Source organism: Sciurus vulgaris, assembly GCF_902686455.1.
Source record: "Sciurus vulgaris genome assembly, chromosome: 3".
Taxonomy (NCBI): domain Eukaryota; kingdom Metazoa; phylum Chordata; class Mammalia; order Rodentia; family Sciuridae; genus Sciurus; species Sciurus vulgaris.
This window is the reverse complement of record NC_136463.1, coordinates 32,364,263-32,384,995: the sequence shown is the minus strand read 5'-3', so window position 1 is coordinate 32,384,995 and position 20,733 is coordinate 32,364,263.

The window sequence follows — 20,733 nt, the reverse complement described above, 5'->3', positions numbered from 1 at the left end:
GGTTGTGAGACAAAGTGAAAAAGTAATGCTTGGCAAGAAGTCAGTCCTCAATCATGTTCCCTTGTCTGAGGGAAAAGGCGCAGGCTTGGAACCAAGCAGACAGGTCTGGGGTCAAGTCCTGTTTCTGTCGCATAGAGAGGCGATGAATTTAGTCATCCTGAGTCTTCCGTTCATCCACAACATTGTGGTAACGAGATTAAGCAGAATGCTTGGAGCACAGAAGAAACTGAGTAACTCCTGGTCGTCTCTCATCCCTGTCTAATGCTGTCCAGTATAAAGACTCCTTCCTCGCTCATACCCTTGCGCTATTAGCTAGTTTGGAACTGGCTTCAGTGACCCTTTTGAGAGGTAGAACAAGTTCAGAGTATATGCTTAAATAAGAGCTATTCTTTTCAAGGATCGATGAAAGGTGTGCCAAGGCATTGTGTAAAGTAATTATCTGTGCATTCTTCCTGTTTAATCTTAATGATCTCCCAATAATTTGGAGATTTCCTTTCTAGTCAATGGCATGTGAAAAAAAAAAAAAAATCCCCACTAACAAATGTGGTTTCTTTCACCCCATTCTGCTTCCTTCAGGACCAAACCTTAAAGTCCTGTGTTGCTTCTGCACAGTGTATTCATCAAGATGGGATTATTAATTGGGCTTGGGAGAGAGTGCCAAGAGTGCCCCCTTTTGGTCCTTGAAAGCCTTGCAGTTCATCTGGGAGAATTAGGTGTGAAGCCTCCCTTAGACTCTTTTGTGAGCAAATTCAGGGTTATTTGTGTCTCCTACTGTTGTGTCCCCTGGTCGGTCTGTATGTGGCTTTGACATTCCTTAATAAAGTAATAGACATGAAAGAATTCTGTGACTGATGCCAGCAGCCACAGAGAACACCAAGTCTAAAGTCAGCTAAAGGTAAACATATGGAGCCATCCAAGGAATGTAGCAATAAAAATTGGAACATATGACAGGGCCTCCCCTCCCCCTCTATTTTTCTGGGATAATCGTGTCAGGAGGGGGAGGGTATCTCTTTGCAGACAGCATGGCTTCATTGTGCTCTGCTGTCATCTGGCAGGGGGAGCCAAAGAATCCTTCAAGAAATAGCCTTTTCTTTTCCCCAGAGTGTTCAAGTACCAAAAATCTCTCAAATCAAATCCAAAGACAATTATTTATTTTCCAGACTTAATTTAATAGCAAAAACACCCCTGGAGAACTGAATGTGGTATTTGACTTTTATTTGGGCCACTCTGGGCATTACCAGCAGCTTTATTCTCCAAAGTGTGACTTTGCAGTGAGCTCCTGGGTCCACAGAGCTGTCCAGGGCACTGGCTGGCATCCCCAGTCCCCTGCAACAGCAGCCCCGAGTCGGGCCAGAGACAGCACATAAATAATGCTTCTCAGTGCAAATTTGACTCGGTATTTCTTCTCTGTGGCTCATACTTTTCATTCTCGTGGAGGGAAAACATGACCCCAGTCTGTCCCCAGACCACCTTCGCAGCCTTGTCTGACACCACCGTGGACCCGCTGTGGCCTGCTCTGCCCTGTCATGTGGGGTCAGTCGGTGCTCCCCCCTTGTTCTGCTTTCATTACATTTTTATCTTCCTCTGCAGCATCTCACTCCACATAGCACTGCACTTGAAAACATGGGCTACGGATTCAAGTCATGACTTCATGCCAACAGCCCATGTGTGCTGGGGACAGTCAGCTGGCATCTGCGCCTGTGTGTCTCCTTATCTGTCTAATGGGAAGTATCGTAGGACCCGCTTATTCTATTGGGCTCTGGTGAGGTGTGACTGCACCTGGTAAACATTCAATAATTTTTAATTATTATTAAAACTTTTAATAATCCCACTGTGGAACTCCTACTCTCTCTTTAAGAGACAGATCAACCTTATTTCTTCCATGAGACTTGCAGGGAGTCTCCTCTTCCCTCAGCAGCTTCTTTTTGATTGAATTGTTCTACTACCTCTTTAGACTCTGTTCCTTTACTGTGCCATGTGTTAGTCTGACATGAACTGCTTTTGTTCAGTTGGTGGCAAAGCACATTGCCAGAGATACAAAGGTGGACCCAATAGAGGAGTTTCCTCTGAGGAACCAAAAAGACGAGGGAAGCCATTATGAAACTAACTTCAACCATACAGCTAGGTCAAAAGTAAGTGCTCAGAGGGAGACAGCCCTGGCTGGGGGTGTAGAGGAAGGAGGGGTCAAGGTGAATTGAGGGGATCAGAAAAGCTTTTGCAGAAAACACGTTGTTTGTGGTGGATCCTTCAGATTTTGAGGACTTAAAGATGAGGAAGAGTGTAAGGAAGACCTAAGTAGAGAAGTGACTTTACCAGGCAAGGGACCAGTCATGTGCATCTGTCACCCAATGAGAACGTTAGCTCCAGGAAGCCAGAGGTCATTTCAGAATCTGGGTTACATTGCCATTAGGCATGTTAAGATGTTAAGAGGTCTCCTTGAAGTCAGAAAAGGGGGACCAAGAGCCATGGAGGATAAAGACTGAGTTGATTGATAATATGGGGTGGGGGAGGGCTGGATCCTTGAGAGTAAATTGGAAAGGGCAAACCATTACTTCCAAGGAAGTGCCTGGTGTTCTACAACATTCCAGGTGGGATTCGAGTCCACCAATTCAATCTAAAGGACAAACTGAGTTTGTATTCTTTTGCTTACTGGCTACTCCAGCAAAAGCAAGGGGAGTTTTTCTGAGTTTCTTATTGGGATAATAGATAGTGGGCTCAGCACTGGGCCAGGAGAAGGCTGGGGTCCTGGACAAGAGGGTGAGGGCAGGTTTGAAATGAGACCCCATTCCTGGCAAGCACCAGACCCAGTGACCTAGGAAAATAGTGGACTGAGTAAAGCACTTTTGTGCAGACAGGGGCGCTTGGAATTCTGCTGTGGTCAGTGCCAGAAGCCATATTTGTAGGTCACCATATTGGGTCTCATGAATGGCAGCTCGAACATGTATGTGTGCTGCTTCTGAAGCATGTCATGAAGGCAGAGTGCATTTTTCAGGATCCAGAACTGAACTGAGCTCATTAGCCCCACATCGGAGAAAATTATTTGGTACTTTGAGGCTCCATGCTTCCATTTGTCAAATGTGGAAATTCACACACAGTATATTAGGATTAAAAAAGATAGTTACATAAAGGGTCTACTAAAATGTGGTTCACAGATCACTAATAAGTCTGTGAACATGTTAGAAATGTGGTCTTAGGCCCCACCCAGAATTTACTAAGTCAGAATCTGAATTCAAACTGGGTTCCCTCAGGAAATGCGCAGGAAACTTCCAGTTTGTTAAGCACAGGACTAGATTAATGTGCCCAAAGCATGTGCTCAGAGTCAGTGTACTGTTCTTGTGGCTTGGTGGACCCGCCGTCTCCTGATTGGCCTGTGTGACAAATGGCCAACCTGAATTCAGAACAGAAGAGCTGCTTTCAGGGCATTCTGGCTGGTTCAGAATCTGGATGGGACTGACCCTGTCAGAAAATACCTTCCGTAAATCTTTGAGACTTGCAGTACCTTGCGTGGGGCTCTGCATGCACTAACGCATGCCCACACACACGGTGTAAATTGGCCTTTTAGGAAAAGTCAAACTTTGCCCACTCTCTCCATTTGGATCTACTTAATCCTAACTTCTTGACCCATTTATTTGATTTCCAACCTAGTACCTCTTGTGATTTCACACTTTTAAATTTGCTTTCATTCAGTACATTGGTAGCTCTTAAATATGGTAGCCACGACGGTCACTGAATAGAGGTCCACACTCTGCTAGAGTAAAAAATCCTCTGTGTGCTTTTGGGAGCCTGGGAGAGGCTCCTCCACAAACCAGCAAAACACAGGCCACCACGTACCCTGTCTCTCTTTCTGTTTTGGATGGTCCTGGAATATCACCACCTCTGCCCTCTCAATCTCTTCAAGCCATTCCCCTGAGATCCCATTTTAGAAAGTCAACCCCAATCCCTCTGAGATGCTTGAGTGCAGGGCTGCACTCCTGAAGTTCACTGATGGAAGATGCAGCCATTCCATCCACACATGGATTAAGAAATAGACCGCAGAATGGAACCAGTGGATATAGTGCTAGCTAAAATGCATTGGGTTCCATATTGGCCACTTATGGCATAACATTAACTAACCCATCCAAACCTGTTCCCTGTATATAAAGTGAAGGAAATAATATAGGATCTAATGATATCTTCCAAGTAAAATGCTTCATATAGTTTCTGGCATATAATAAGTACTCCATAAATGTTTGCTATTAATATTAGGCTCACCTTATACAAAGAGGTTACTCTCTGCCCTCCTTTTCCCATTTAATAAGCAAACAGACAGCTCAGACTTGGAATGGAGTTCTGGTGAGCTCCACCCAAATGAAAGCCAAGTGGTGCCTCGTAATCCCTGAAAAAACAACAGGTAACCTCCAAACTACACACCCTAAGGAGCCAAGACCAATGCTTTAGTGCCCCTTAGTCCCTGTCTGGCTTTCTATAGGAAATATGACCACTTTTTGCAGTGATTATAATTTGCAGATTAATTAGACTATTTGATTTTCTTTCTCTTTCTTTCTGAGGGCCAGAGACCTCATTAGCACCTCCATGAGCATTTGGTCAGGGGAGGAAGAAGCAGCGGTGAGTTCCAGTAGTCGAAAGCCGAGAAAAGAGTGGAAGACGGATGAAGTTTTTTCCTCTGGGATCTTGAACTTGAGTTGTGGACAGGCATGAACAAAATCGACCCATTCAGAATCACGTTTGCTACAGCCCTGTGACGTGCAAACTGTGCTTCTAGCCATCTTAGGGGAGAGGAGAAGCACAGCCATGTGGAGGGGGAACAAATACACAAGGTAAACAAATTCATGACATGGAAGTTACACAACAATAGCAAAGCAGATCAGTCATGCTTCCCCTTACTCTAGTTTCCTCATTGATAAACTAGAGAAAGTTATGAACTTGCAAGGTTAAAAGGAACCCTAGAGATCTTTCATGCTGGCATTATTTTCTTATCTCCATTGGCTAAGAATTTACACTTAGATGATTTCTTACAAGAAATCTACCTCCATGTACCTTGCTGTTTTGTAATTTTTTTTTTTCCTGAATGCTGTCCATTTCTCAGAAAGCCAATACTCAGCATGGTGAGTTCTGGTAGTAGATTCCTTCTATGTCACTTGGCTTTCTGAAGAAAGGTAATCTGTTAAATGGCCAGGCCAAATCTTTGGCTGTCAGGTGTCAGTAATTCTATGTCAGTTGTTAAAGCACCTCTGTACCAGAGGTAGACAACTGTTGGCCAGTCTACCCCCGCCAGGGTCCCTATACTGCCCCATAAATTCCAGAGGAACCTAACTTTCTCCTGATTCAGAAGCTGAAGACTTAATTTCTGATATGGAAAGGAGGTCCCCTAGGATTTCATGGCAGCCCGATAACCAATATCCCTTCTGAGTGATCCCTGCTCCATGCTGGGTTGATTGCTAATATAGTTTCATATAACCCTATAAATAGTCCCTTTACTACCTGGGCCACATGGGCTAAATCTAAGTGTCTTCCTGTAAGCATTCAGAGACAATTGTACAATCTACCAACCAACCCTGAATACGCCACTCTCAGTTAAGTCCCCCGCCCCGACTCCTGATGTGCTCCCTCTGAATATGCTCCATTTGGTCACTATCCCTCTTTGGCGTGACGTTCCTGATGGAGACTGGATTGCACAGAACAGAGCAGAAGGACCCTTCTAGGAGATACTTTAACTTTGGCAAGATAACCAAAGATGACAGCATTTTTTAAATTTTGATAATGTCAACTTTAAGAGGCTCATCACGTATCAAATTCCAAGAAATGAGAGACAATAATGACTCGTCTGTGTGTGATTGAGCTAGCTGAGTGCTCTCAGCTCATGGGAGTGGAGATTTTAACAACTCAGGTGCTGATTTTCTGGAGAATCTTCAACTTGAGAACTTGAGAGAGTTGGGGGGCAGAGCAGAGGGAGAAGGTGGTTATAGGTGAGTGAAACTACATGAACAAGGGAGGGAAAGCCAGAGCAAATTCAGATGACTTTTGGGGGAAAAACAGTTAAAGTGCATTGTTTGGAATAAGATTTTCTTGAAGCTGGAGAAAGGGGAAAGACCAAGGGGTGGGGTTGGGGGCACCTAGCAATTTGTTTTCAAGGAATATGGAGTCAGAGATTTTTTTTTTTTTTTTTTTTTAAGCTGGGTAGTGAAATATTGGAAGCATAGTTCTGACCAAGTGGCTGTTAACAGAGCCGGTGGAACGGGGCAGGGGCGCAGGAATTAGAAGGATGGTGGATGTTTGAGGGTAGAGCACTGGAAGAACTAACAGCCTGCTGACAAAGAGTGAATATTCAAGAAAAGGGAGTTGGTAATGGTTAATACACACCCCTCCTGAATCCAAGGTGTCGAGAAGATGGTTGAAGTTGTGAAACAAGTAGTACATTCTAGGAAATTCTCTATTGAGGTAAATTACTCATTCTGTCACTGGGCTTTCTGATATTTTTTCCTCTTCTTTTCATTCCAGTCCCGGTTTTGTGCTGACAAGGCCGCAGTAACTGGGGAGTAGGACTTCCTAAGGTAGGGGAGGTCTCAGGGTTAGGCTCCATTGGGAATGGCATAGCCCAAGATTTCTGAAGACCCTTGGAATCATCCAAAAAGGAGTCAAGGTCGACATCAGGAAGAGAATGGTTATCAGTCAAGTTCACAGGCAGAGGAGAGTAGGAGCACCAGAGAAGAGTGAGCAGGCAGGCTTGTCAAGTGGCAGGTAGATGCTGCGGAGCTCCCTTTATGGAAGGACAATGACGACAGCAGTAATCCATGAAAAATATGGCAAAGCCACGTGATGGAAATGACAAGGCCAGATTCAAGGAACAGAACACGGCTCCAGAGTGAGGCTGCAGAACCGGAAACCCAGGCAGTGATGTGAAGCTCAGATCAATGGACACAACATCCCCGCCAGCAGCTGGAACAGAAAGAAGGAGTTGGCTGACACAGGTCGTTGGGCCACGTGGAGTGACATCATGAATGCCACCACCGTGAGGAGCCACCCCTGTGCCAGCAGTGGCCAGAACTGTCCATCGCATGCTATTTCTCATGGCTGCAAGAGTCCTGAAGGACAGGATAGAGACACCAGTGTTGAAAGTGATTAAATAATTTGATCTCCACAGGACAGATTTAGGATGCAGTTAATGATGTCTAGGGCGCCATCCTTCGTAAAACCTCGGACATGTGCTCCACCTCTCCATGAAGGTCGCAGGCAAAATGATGACAGTATGGCTGAACGTTCAGTGATGTCGTTATTCTCACACCATTCTGAATTCTTACCAGTAGCACTTGAACGTGCTTCAGCTTCCTTAAGAGCAGGATGAACCACATCCCTCCCCTGCTCCTTCTGGGTTCCTGGTTATGGAGCTTCTTTAGCGGGCGATGGCCTTTTCTCGTCCATTCCATCTTTTTCTACTGGCCCCGTGTGCTGTCCCACACGCTGTACCACGCAGCTGTCCGGAAGGCCACCAGTGACTGCCAAACCCAACCTTCCAAAACAATTTCTCTCTCCCTGACCTCTGAGTGGCATTCAGAACTGTTGAAAGCTCCCTTCTGTGAAACGCACTTTTCTTCTGGTTTCAGGAATGTTTCAAGCTCTTGATTTCCTTCTTAGTCACACGGGTCTTCCTTGGCTGCTCCATCTGACTTTATCTTGCCTGAAAACGTCAAAGTTCCTCAAGGCCCAATCCTAGGAGACCCTCTCGTTATTTTTTTTCACTCTTCTCGTAGGCATCTGTGCCCATGATTTCAAGGATTATCTATCTGAGTCTCAAATTTATATATCGAGTCAGATCTCTGTTCTAACTTACTTCTGTGGAGCCAACTGTTTATTGTCTGTTCATCTCCGCAGATCAACATATGCAAAACCGAAATCATCTCATACCCACTCTTTTTACCTACCCTAAACTCCAGGTTCCTTATCTCAGAAAATAACATCACTGTTCTTCATTACTTTCCTTATCAAGTTAATTGACAAGGCAACTTGATTCCATTTACTAAAACTCTCTCAGATCAAAAGATTCCAAGTTCCTCAGGAACAGAGAGCAAATCTCTTGCTCATGATAGTAAATTCAGTCTACCGCATGGTGTGCCAGGCAGAGAGTAAATGATCAATAATATCAGTGAACTAAATAAACAAATGAATAAATGATAGAATTGATTCATTTCTTACCATTTCCACTATTGCTTCTCCAGTAAAAGCTACTGTTGTTTCTTAGCTGGACTTCCTATTCCAGAAAGTTCCTGGAGGGGATTCAGCCGATGTTAACACATGTAAAACACTCAGTGCCTGGAGCACTCTAAGTCCTCCAAGAGTGCTGGTTGTCACCAGCAGCAGGAGTGACAATAATCGTACAAGTTGGTAAGTGCCATAAGTCTGTCATTACAGATCCTAAGGTACAAATGTGTTCACTTAATTGAATGGTAGAGATATTTCCATACAAATAAGGTGTTACCAAAAAGTATTCAAAAACTGAGGACGGTTGGGGACAATTGAAACTGTCATACGTTGAGGGCGGGAATGGAAAATGATGTGACTGCCTTCCAAAGCAGTTTGGGAAACAATTTCTCAAAGGGTTAAATTTAGTTAAGTCAGCAATTCCTTCAAACCTTGTCATGAGCACACGTCGTAGCAGTATATGTAACAGCCCCAAAGTAGGCCCTGGGTTTGGTTCTGCTGGGTGACCTTAGATAGGTCCTTTCTCTCTAGATCTTGGTTTCTCACCCATGCCGTGAGATTATTGTACTCCATGGCCTCTAAGACCCCTTTCCATTCTGATGTCCAAATAATTTGCATTTAGGAAATAACCATGTTTCTCTGGTTCATGAGATTCTACAAAGGATCCATTGAGCTCCCACCTGCATCTCTCCGGGCACCTCTCCATCTGAACCGCTCAACCACCATTTACTCACTGCTACTATTACTACGCCTAATACTTATAATGCCCACCATTTATATATCAGCTATTGTACCAAAGTCTGTGTGTCATCTTGTTACAACTGTTCCGTGAGGAGGGCAAGTTCCCATTTTACAGATGAGAATGTCGGGACACACAGAAGTGGTATGTCTTGGCCGTGAGTTGATACTACATGTCTGAACCTGAAAGCAGAGCTTGCACGGCGTGGCTCTGTGGGCTTATTTTCTACGCTAAATGGAACGTGGAGCCTTCTCCATACGTTCCTCTTGCCATCTTTTAACACAACGGGCACTGCTTCATTAAAGAAGCCAACCCGGGACTCCTTCACATCGTGTGTGCCGATCGGAGTTTAAATGATCTCATTTTCTTTTACCTTGTGGGTTCAGTACAGTGCTCGATTACGGTACTGAGAGAGCGAAGAGTCATTACTCAAAATGTCGAAAGAGAAGCCTGGGTTCACTTCTCTCCCAACCGGGGAACGCAACTGACATCAGCGACAACAGGTGATTTCCCACCCACCAGGTTGACAAAAACAAAATGATGAATAACATCCAATGGTGGCAAGGAAACCGCAAGATGGGCAGCCCCACACCATCTCACGGCACGAGCGAACAGGCTAGCTCTAAGGGTGATATGATCGAAGTTTAAGTCGCACAGACAGTTTAGCTCAGTTAATTCCCCTTTGGGAAGGCAACATTTTAGTTCCCACTTTACAAATGAGAATGTCGACATGCACAGAGGTTGTATAACTCATCCATGGTCCTTACACTCTATACCCTATGAAAATATTACACGTTATATGTATGCACATCCTACACACACATGCACGTGTGGGTGTGTATGTCTGATATGTTGTTATGATAGTGACTAAATGGGAACAATGTAGACCCTAGCAATAGGATAAAACTAAAATGAATGTAATAATCTATAGCATGGAGCAGTATGCAGTAGTGTAAAGGAATTTAGTGCATCTGAACCTATCGGCATATCTCTAGGACATATTGGTAGGTGGGAAAAATCTAGGTACAGACCAAAATACATACCTTGAGTCTATTTACAAATTTAAAAGAATCCAATACCATTATGTTTATTTACTTTTCTATTTAATTTCTCTGTGCATATTTCCATAATATTTTTATAAAACATTATGTGCAAGGGTTTACCCTAGTGGTGATTATTTATGGAAAAGGAGGAGAATAGATTTGACTTGAACATACGGGTCGAAAAGAAAATTTCACTTTTTACATAAATCTGTTCTGCTTGGATATTTTACTATGTTAGTAATTAACTTCAGTATCACTAAATTCTAGCATGTAGTATTAGTTTAGTTATTAACAAATAAAAATGGGAGGGAAAAAAGAGAAAACACCTAGATATTGGAGAGAATTAATTTTAGTGGCAACCAAACTAGATCCTCACATTAATGACTCCAAAGCAGTAAATCATATTTAAGTAGAAACCATAGCAAAACCTCTGTTTGCCCCATCCTGGAGGGAGGCCATCTTTTTGTAAGCAATTCCCCCAGGAATGATCTCATAATTTGTTTTAGTCCCTGAACAAGCCTCAGAATTATACAATGCATAACTCTCCTTGGATTGGTTAAAAAAAAAAAAAAAATTCTTGCTCTAATAGAAGATGCTAGTCTGTATTATAGGAGTGATTGCCCAAAAAGGTCTGAATAAATTATGTATCACTATAAATATTTTTTTGTTGATAAAACTTTGCATGAACAAATGTTCCCTACAAGGCAGATGATTTCATCTGTAGTGATCTGCTTGACAGTTCCACCATTTACTTAAATAAGAATATATAAGCCAGCCACCACGTTCCTGATTCAGACCACAGGTCCCGCCCTTAAAATGCCATTTGCACCTTGGTTCAAGGGCTGTGCTGCTGGAGTAGTACCATTCTGCCGATAATGATTTAAAGTGCTCTTCTGATATGATGGAATAAACTCAATGAGTTATGCCACTAGAGATTTGCCATCTTTTTTTAATTTTTAGATGTACTTTATAATTATATTAGCTAGTACCTAATAACTTCAACATTAATTATCAGGTTTTTTTTTTTTTTCCTTTTGGCCAACACCATGGATTTTCATTTGCAGCTATAAAAAGCAGAGTAATAGAATCAGTTAAATTAGAGTTATTAAAAAAAAAAAAAGCTCAAATGTCCATTGTTTTCTTTGCGTGTCTGTTTTATTTTCACTCCAGTTGTATCAAGGGCTTTGTTCTCAGTAATCCAGCTTTTCTACAACAAATCTTTTCTGCCATTTATGAGTTTTATCTAGAATATTTACTTGTCGTATTTGTAGGTATGTCATGCCTGGCCTCAGAGGAAAGCAATGCGATCACATTTCAAAGAGAGAACGGGACTCACAAGCACACCGGGAGAGGCAGAGGGGGGCTGTGCGCAGTGACCCTGAGCAGTTTGAGGGACGCCCACTCGGACAGACACAGGGAGCCCTGGATCTTTGCAGACCGGGCTCAGTTCACCCGGGAGAACGCCATTACGCTTCGCTGGGAGGTGGAGGCGAGAACGTGGGTGGAAATGGGCGACAAGCCAGGGGGTCAGAGATTTGGATTCCCTCCAGGTTAAGAGAAGGAAGAAAAAAGTTTCCCCTTCAATTTGATAGGCCAGGTTGCTGAGGAGCAGGGGAGTGGGCCTGGCGCTGGAGACCAGAGGCTAAGCCCCAGTCCTGAGAAGCCAGAGCAGACTTACCTCCAGCAGCTCCGGGGTGGCGCTCGGTGCCCAGGCCTGCGGCTGTTTCCTAGGCTCCAGCCGGAGGCGGCCCGGCCAGCTCTGTTTAGACTCTCTTCACCATGGTTCCCAGCAGGAACCGGAGCTCTGTGCTCGCCCTACAAACGGCTGCTGGGTGGCAGGTCAGGGCAAGGCATGGGTCCCGTGGGTGCAGGTGGCCTGCCTTCTACTGGGAGTGGCATTTCACTTTGGGAACTTTTCCCTCTTCTCTTTCCTAGGGAATGTGACGGGGCCAGTACTTTGTGGTACGCAGCACACCTTAAAGCAAGGGGTTCAAGGCAGACGTCGGTCGGTTCAGATTTTAGTCTTGGCCTTCATTCATTCAAACTGGTCTTCATTCAGTCATTAAATGTGTATTTACTGAGTGTCTATTATACACCAGGAGATAGGCCCTGGGGTTATACGGTAAGCAGAAGAGAAAAAGTCAGGACTGAATCCACAGTCCAGTAGGGAAGACGGGTAATCATCAAATAATCCCGTAATTGAAAATGTAGTCACAAATTGTAAAATATGTCAAAGGGACCATCTGGGGGCTATATAACATGTGTTGAAAGGGAAGAAATGAATGAAAATTAACTAGGTGTAGGGGAGGGGAGCATTCTAAACAGGAGGAATAATAGCATGGGCAAAGACCCTGAGGTAGAAAAGAGGTATGTATGGATCTTTAGGGGAGAAGGTCCCAGTGCTTAGAGCATAGGAGTAAGAGGAAGACTTCAAATGAGACTGGAGCACTAGGCAGAGATCAGAAAGGCTCTTTTTTGTTCTTATTAAATAACAGGGAACTTCTGGGCCCACAGTATTGTTGATAAGAGCATTCCCTGCAACCAAGTGCCATCAACTAACCAAACTTCTCCTGGCCTTTGGATAAAGGAAAGCTGGGACAAACGAGGCGGGAATTTTGTAAAGGAGCAGCTCTTCGCTGTCCCAGGGGTGACCAGGCCTGCACCATGTTCTACTATCAGCAGTCCCCGGTAGTGAACTCTTGCTATCAGGTGCTATTCAACACTCCACGTGCATTATTTCCCTCAATCCCTCAACGACTCAGGTGGCTGCTTCTTAGGACTGTTGACAACTATCCCAGGTCTCTCAGTTCCTGGTTTATGATAGGTACTTCCCACCTCCTTGAGTTAGGGAGGGTCACAGACCCAGCTTTAGGCCCTCCTCAGTGAGGGAAAGTGAGTGTAGCATGCAAGAGTAGAAGGACTGAATTGCTGGGGCTTGGATTCAACCCCCACGCTTCTCTTTTTCCGCCTTTCTCATCATGAAAGTGCGTGTCTAAGTCAATGATTCTCAACCTGGGGAGGTTTTGGTCTCCAGGGGCCATTGGAAATGTCTGCAGGTGGTGTTTTATTGCAGTTAGGGAAGGATGCTTCTGGCATCTAGTTATTAGAGCAGAGATGCTGCTACATATCCTACAATGCACAGGACAGCTTCCACAACAAAGAATCATTTAGTTCAAAATATCAACAATACTGAGGTCAAGGACCCCTGGTCCACAGGGAGCCTCCATCAGCCCTGTCTCTGGGTAACCAAAAGTGCAGATCTTCATGCTGGCCTGCATTGAACATGAGTCACTGATAAATGCGAGGTGCTCGTCACTCCAGCATAAGCTCATCCATCCCGAATTATAAAGGCATGATAATTATTCCCGTTTTATAAATCAGGAATCTGAGACTCAGAGATGCAAGTAAGTTACCCAAAGCCACACAGCGAGGCAAAGCTGGGACTTATATCCTTGTCATTTGGACTCTAAAGTCTGTGTGTTAACCACTCTATTAATGGTTAACCAAATGGATGTCATTCAGGGCCCTGTTCCCAGGCCTCAGGGTTAAACAGCCTTGACCAAGAGCCACTGTGCCCCTCCCCAGGGGAGAAGGTGGCCTAAAACATTACTTCTGTTTGTCTGAGAGCTGTTTGTGGAGAGAATTCAGAAAGATGTAGAAAAACAAGTTGAGCTTATAAAGCAAGAGAAAAATCTCAGCATTGTAGTATTTTGCTTTTGTCTCCCATACCTCTTTGTACATACACAAACCTTTCCTGGTGTCCTAGCTCTAGTGTCTTGGTGATACAACCTTCTTTCCAGCAAAATTAGAATTATTAGGCACTGTTTATTTCCCAGCACTCAAGAGTTTGGGTTCAAATATCAGTTCTGCCCTCACTAGCTGTGCTGTATGGGCAAAGTCACTTCACCCCTCCCTGTAAAATGAGAAGGAGTTGTAATGGTGTTATTCTCCTAGGGGTTTCACGGGGAATTTAACGATCTAATATTTGTAGTGATGGTCACATAGAAAGGGACCATATTGTAGGAATTTATTAAACCCATGAGATTTGGGGTGAAGGAATGAAATAGGAGGTGTTAGAAGAAAAGAAGTCTTGGTTGCCATCTAAGACATTCAACGTCCTAAGTGTGGAATCAAAGTGCCACCAGTGTGCAGTGGCGGTCAGTGTACCTGGGGGTGGGTGGGTGGGAAGTTCAGAGAAGTTTTCTCGAAGGCGCCACTGCTTGGCCAGGTCTTGGGGGAAGTGTAGGAGTGGCCAGCTGGACCCAGGGTGGAGCCAGCTCTGAGACTACTGAAGAAGCTGGTGGTGGGCCCAGTGCAAAGGTGCATTTAGGTAGCATGGAGCAGCTACCCTGGGCTGACCAGATGAGAGGTGAGAGGAGACACCACTAGCAAGCTCTTTGGGAGTTGGGTTGGCTAATGAAGACTCTTGACTGTCATGAAGACTATTGTGTCGAAGTTTCCTGACCAAAGTTCTTAAATGCAGACCCTTAAGAAGAAGGAAAACAGAAGCAGGCCCACAAACCGGGGAAGTGGGACAGACAAGGAATAACTGCCCTGAGTTCATTCAGATATCATCTAGCAAGACCTGCCTTATAAAATCACTGTGGTGTTGACCCCCCAAAACCAAGGAGAGCCTAAAAAATGGCTGTTCAGCCATTTGCTGTGGTAGCTATAGATACAGCTATTCTGACAAGTTCCAAACCGCCAAGCTAAAGGACAGAATCTCCAATCTTCATTTATTTCCTAAGTTCTTGGGCATCCCGAGTCTTCACTGGGTCACAAACACCCAGCCTCCAGTTTCTGCCAGCCCCAGCCCAGCCAGCAGGCTGGCTCTAGGATCTTTCAGAGCTAATCCACTCTCTGCCAAGGCTTTTTAGGTGAGAGGAAACCAATAACTTTTAACTGTCATTCAGCAATCTGGATTCTTGCTACCTTGTGTTCAAGACATGGAGAACTTTGCCCCCTGAATTTTATTTTAGTTATTTTCTTTGGAGCCAGGCGTAAGGCATATGCAAAATCAAAGTTTCCCATGATGCTCTCGGGGGCCAGCCAGAAAAGGAAGTGGTATTTCAATGGTACAAATCTCTTCACTTATCTCTCTGCTCAGGATTCCTGGGGAAATGTTCCCTGCTTCAGTCACCTAAGAAGGCTCAATAAAAATCTCTGCTGTACTTAACCACAACCAACATTTATTTCTCACTTATATGTTCTCAAGTGTTCTCCCTGGAATTTCTAGTGACTTCTCTCCAGACTCTCCAGAAAGAGGGGTTGGTAGGACTGTGTGGCCTTCACAATGAGACTTTTAAGGAGAAGTAAACATGATTCTTCCTAAATGAGAAGATGAGGATGCTGAGGTGTGGAAAAGGGAAATACTTGCCAAAGTCTCTTGTTTAAATTATGATCATTCTGGGATCAGAACTGGGGACTTAGGATTCAAATCACCTATCTAGGCTGCTAAAGGAAAATGAACCCACTGATTAATTTGGTGTTCTTATCGTTTGGCAGTTAGATCCATCTATAAGCCCTAGTGCTAGAAGTCAGATGGGGTCTTGAGATGCACCTGGTTCTCAGGTGAGGAGAACGAGGGCCAGTGCTTACTTTGGAACTCAGATTGCATTAATTGCATTCAGCAACCCATTGATTCCCTAAGAATAATCTCACTTAACACTATCCTCTTAAGCATTCTGGGAAAGGGCAGACCTAGAGTCACTGATTATTCAAAGGCACAAAAGCAATTGGTGAAGCTGAGCTTCTTAGAGCACATGCTGGTAGTCATTCCTGGTTGGAATAATGGGCTGTGTCACCTGGGCAAGGTGTCAGAGGTCATCTGCAAAATGCAAGGAGTTGCATCTTTGTGGAGTTGCTTGGGTGATTAAATATGATACTATTTCTAAATATTATATCATCAATCTTCTTAGTTCAGTGTCAATGGATGAAAGATGCTGTTTGTTGGTACTGCCATTGTTGATATCTAGAGAAAGTTTCCTAACTCTAGTGCTCCGGACCATTGGGGCTAGATCATTCTTCATTGTAGAGGATGTTGTGAGCATTGCAGGACACTTAGCAGGGTCCCTTGCTTTTACCCTCTAGATATCAGTTATACCACATCTACCCTTCATACCCCAGTTGTGACAACCTGCAATATCTATAGAATTCCCAAATGTCCCACAGGGAGGATGGCAAAGACATGCCTGGTTGAGAAGCACTGGTTCACTCTTCTGTGATGTTTTTATTCTCTGTGGTGCACACATACACACAAATACAGCAAACCCTCCTAAAATTAACTGAAATATACACAAACGAAACAAACCCAAGAATTAAAGCAGAAACAGAGTCATTGGAAGAAAGGAAAAGAGGACGGGTAAAACATTAAATGCAAAATTAAAGGACTGACCAGTAAGACCAAATAAGTCACTCGTGTGCTCAGGAGGCTGACACTTTCGTGGGCCAGTGTGCATCCTTTTGATCAGACCCCATCCTGCACGTCCTCTGAGCCTGGCACAGATCATAGTCTGCAGAGAGCCACTCACTTGTCATTTCCTCCACGTTCACACTCCTTGACTCTTGTTCTACTGTCTGGAAAGTGTGTCCACACTTGGTGCTTCTGGAACCAGCCTTCTCCTCCTTAAAGATGCCACCCTAGGTTATGTCTCGCAGTGATAGCTTCTCACACATTCCCTGTCTTGTTAAAGTCATTACTTCTTTTGCTCTCTACATCCATTCCAGTGCCTAGCCTTCCACTAGTGATCACTCTATGTCTAAAAGACCTATTTGCACATTTCCCATGGGACTGTGAGATCCTTGGGAGCAGGGGCCATCCCATCTTTGATCCTCAATTCCTGATCCATTATTTGGCTGAATGAAGTCGATGGTTGCTAAGTGTTTGTTCAGTGAGTGAGTTTTGGAATATAGCTGTTCCATGATCCTTTTCTTCAGGGCCTGAGAAGCTACCAGATGCCCCAAGGGGGAGCTTTGCAATACTCCATCCAGCCTTTCTGTCATCTCCCCTCCCTACTGCAGATGTTCATTGCCACTCAGAGAAACAGCAACATTTACAGGCAGCAAGCTGGAGAGAAGCACAGGGCTCTCCCACAGAGAGAGCACACTGTCTGTTACCAGTCTAGTACTTAGTACTTGTCATGCAAATTGCCTTAGTCTCTGGGACTATCATGGCCACTGGGACCAGGGGAACAGCTAGTTTGGGTTACCTTCAGGCAGCAGCCTCACCCACTCTGATACCTTAAAGGGGATCAGAGTTCTTTAGTCTGAGGTTAATAAAAAGGGTTGCACAGGGGCTGGGGAGATAGCTCAGTGGGTAGAGTGCTTGCCTTGTAAGCACAAGGCCCTGGGTTCAATCCCCAGTACCGCCACAACCACCCCCCCCCAAAAAAAAAAAAAAAAAAAAAAAAAAAAAGGATTGCACAGAACTGGGTGTCAGGAAACACAGGAACCTAGATCTATGGTGTTCTGTGATCTTGCTCAAACTAGGTCTCTCTGGATCTTGATGTTCTTACTTAGGAAATGAGCAGCTTATGTCTGAAGAGTGTTTTGGTAATTGGGTCTATTGGAGCCACATGAAAGAATGTTAGCCATTGCTGAGCACACCATCAACATCTGATCTATTATTTCCTTGGCCAAGAATTTCCCTCCTTTTCTCTCCATCTCTCTCCCTCCTTCACGTACCTTCATTACCTGCACGTCCTTGAAGGCCCCATTTAAATATCACTTTCTCTCTGCAAATTTCCCTGTGTTTGCAGGTAGGATGAGCCATGGCTTCCCAGGTTTGCCCCCCAGCGCTGCATCTTTCCACAATTACCTTTTGTTTTATTTTAGGCAGCTGTTTTTAGGTCTGCCACCTAGGCTGTGAACCCTTCAAGAGCAGGAGGTAATGTTTCACTTCCATATCATCAGCCTGGGATGCAGGGTTGGGAACAGAGCAGACTCTTGATTATGCTGGTTGAATGACACTGAATTCCCTTTTCAGAAGAGCCTGCTTTTACTGGGCAAATCAAAAAAAGAAAGTACCTTCATCTCATGGGAAGGCCAGGCCCTCCAGTAGGCCTGGACAAGCTTTCTGGGCTGTCCCTCAGAGCATCCCTGGACTGTCACAGCAGCGGGTAAGCCACTGCTCGGAGCTGCTCTGATGCGCCAACTTTCTGCCAGCGGAAGCTCCCTGGAGCGGCCGCGGTGCCCCCTCGCCACAGTGCCTTTGGCTTCAGCTCTTCCCACTCTTGGTAAGTAGGACCGCCCCTGACCTGTGGCTTTGCTCCTGCTCAGCTCTGCTTCTCTGCTCTGCCAGGGGTGCAGCCTATAGAACTTTGGGGTGGCGGTTCCAGGCAGGATGCTCAGCAGGCAAGACTAGATTCTCAGGTCACTCATTCCCCCGGAACTGCTTCTCTCTCACCTTTACTGCTGATAAGACTTTTCAAATGCAATCAGCACTTTTGCTCACTTTATGGACATCCAGATGCACATGGTCTCCAGGACCTTCAAGATACCAGCCCCTATGAAGTGGCTCATGTTGATAACTATCAAATAGCCGATGTTCATTTACACATTTTGCTTACACTGTTTTTGTAACATTTAATCCTCAAACATACATGTTTCCCAGATGTTTGATTTGCCCCCATCTCCTTAATGCTTCAATGCTCAGGTAATAATATTGTAGCAATAAAACCATTAAATCAGTGATTTCCAAACTCTACCTGTCTACTCTATGTCTGGAGAACTTGAAGATGCACATGACTGGGGTCCCACTTTCTGGGGTCTACATATGATTTGCATGGGGTTCAGACATCTGTATTTTGGGAGATCTCTCCAGCAGATTCTAATGCTTCTCCGTGTCTGAAGGTCGCTGCTTTATATGACACCATTCGGGAATAAGGTGTCCCATATTCATGAGCTCCCCACATAAATAAAATCTACCAATTCAAGAATCAAAGCAATTTAACCATTTATGTTGTGTTGTTGTAATATTTAATTTATTAAATATAACGAGTGTAATGAACATAATTGTCTCTCATATTTATGAAAGTGTCGTCTTGACCATCAAGTACTATGCTGTATCCTCATGGTGTTCACATGTATCATCCCCTGACTAAATGACTGCAGGCATCCAGCTTCTCAGTTTATATTTCAGATGGTTAATGTTAAAAGAAATAGGATCTTCAGATTGTGGTGACCGTGTGTGTGTGTGTGTGTGTGTGTGTGTGTGTGTGTGTGTAGTACTATGCATTAATATGTACAAACTCTCTACAATGAGCTATTTTTATATATACAGAACTGAGCTGCAACTTCAATAAAATTAGAATCAGAGGCATTTTCAAATGATGGAGGTGGATTTCCCTGGGCTCTCCTTGGTGACAAATACAACCTGTAAGGACAATAATTTTAAATGACTGCTGTGGGAATAAAACCTTTCAAAAGTGGTGTTTGAATTAACATAACTAATTTCTTCTCAAGCTTTAGTCTGAAGGAGTAATGAGTCATTTGTTTAAAGCACAGGTCCTGCAGCATCACCTCCAGAGATTCCAGAGATGGGGTCACGGAGCGTGCCTCAGGTGGTGCATTATTAGCAAGCGCTCCAGGTGCGTTGGGATACAAGAGGTCAACCAACTGAAGTTTCTCAAACTGTTTCTGGTGAATGACCATTTTTATTTGTGCATCTCCATCTTTTGCTGACCAGAACCTGGTCCCTCATCTCATCATGCAGCTCCCCCTACACGGACCTAACTATACCAAACTGGTCTGTGTGCAATACCAGTGGAGAATACCTACTGAAATACCTTGGAGGCTGTGGCAATGACAATTTTCTACAAGTTTCTAAACACTGGCACTTGTCCATGGAGCACACTTCGAGTACCTCCACCATATACCACATGGTAAGAATGCTTTATTGAAGTATGAGTCACTGTGAGACCCCCGACCATAGTAATCCTAAGAGTCTCAATGGTAATCACTATTTGAGGGAAAGGAGGGTACTGGAGATTAAACCCAGGGATGCTTTGCCATTGAGCTACATCTCCGGCAGCTGTTTTTATTTTTTATTTTGAGACAGGATCTCAATAAGTTGCTTAGGGCCTCACTAAATTGCTGAGACTGGCTTGAACCTCAGCCTCCCAAGTTGCTGGATTACAGGTGTGAGTCACCATGCCCAACTAGTAATGGTTTTTGAAAGAAATGAATATCTAATTGGTTAAAGTGTAGGTTGATGAAGAGGTAAGTTTTATGTCACTTGATCTAGCTCCTAGGAGAAGATAATGAAATTCTTTATATGTGACACTGATTCCTTTCCTATATGGTAAACAAGGAGGGGTAAGGAGGGAATTAAGATTAGAAGACTATACCTTGTCATTTGAGGTTGCTGGAACAGAATACTATGTACTATATTTTAAGCGACAGACATTTATTTCTCACAGTCCTAGAGACTGGGAAGTCCAAGATCAAGGTGCTGGCCGACCTAGTGTCTGGTGAGGATCTGCTGTCCACTTCCTGGTTTGCAGACAGCTGTCTTCTCTTTGTATTGGAACATGACAGAGAAAAGAGAGAGTTCTTCTCTTTCCTCTTCCACCTATGACCTATTCTAATTACTGCCCAAAGGCCCCACTTCCAAATGCGGTCAAACGGGAGGTTAAGAATTCAACATATGAATTTTGATAAGAGACAAATATCCAATTCATAACAACCATGGTATGGAGCCTTCTCTGAAGAGTTCTGTGTCCTTAACCCAGGAAGACCCAGCTAGGATCCAAACCA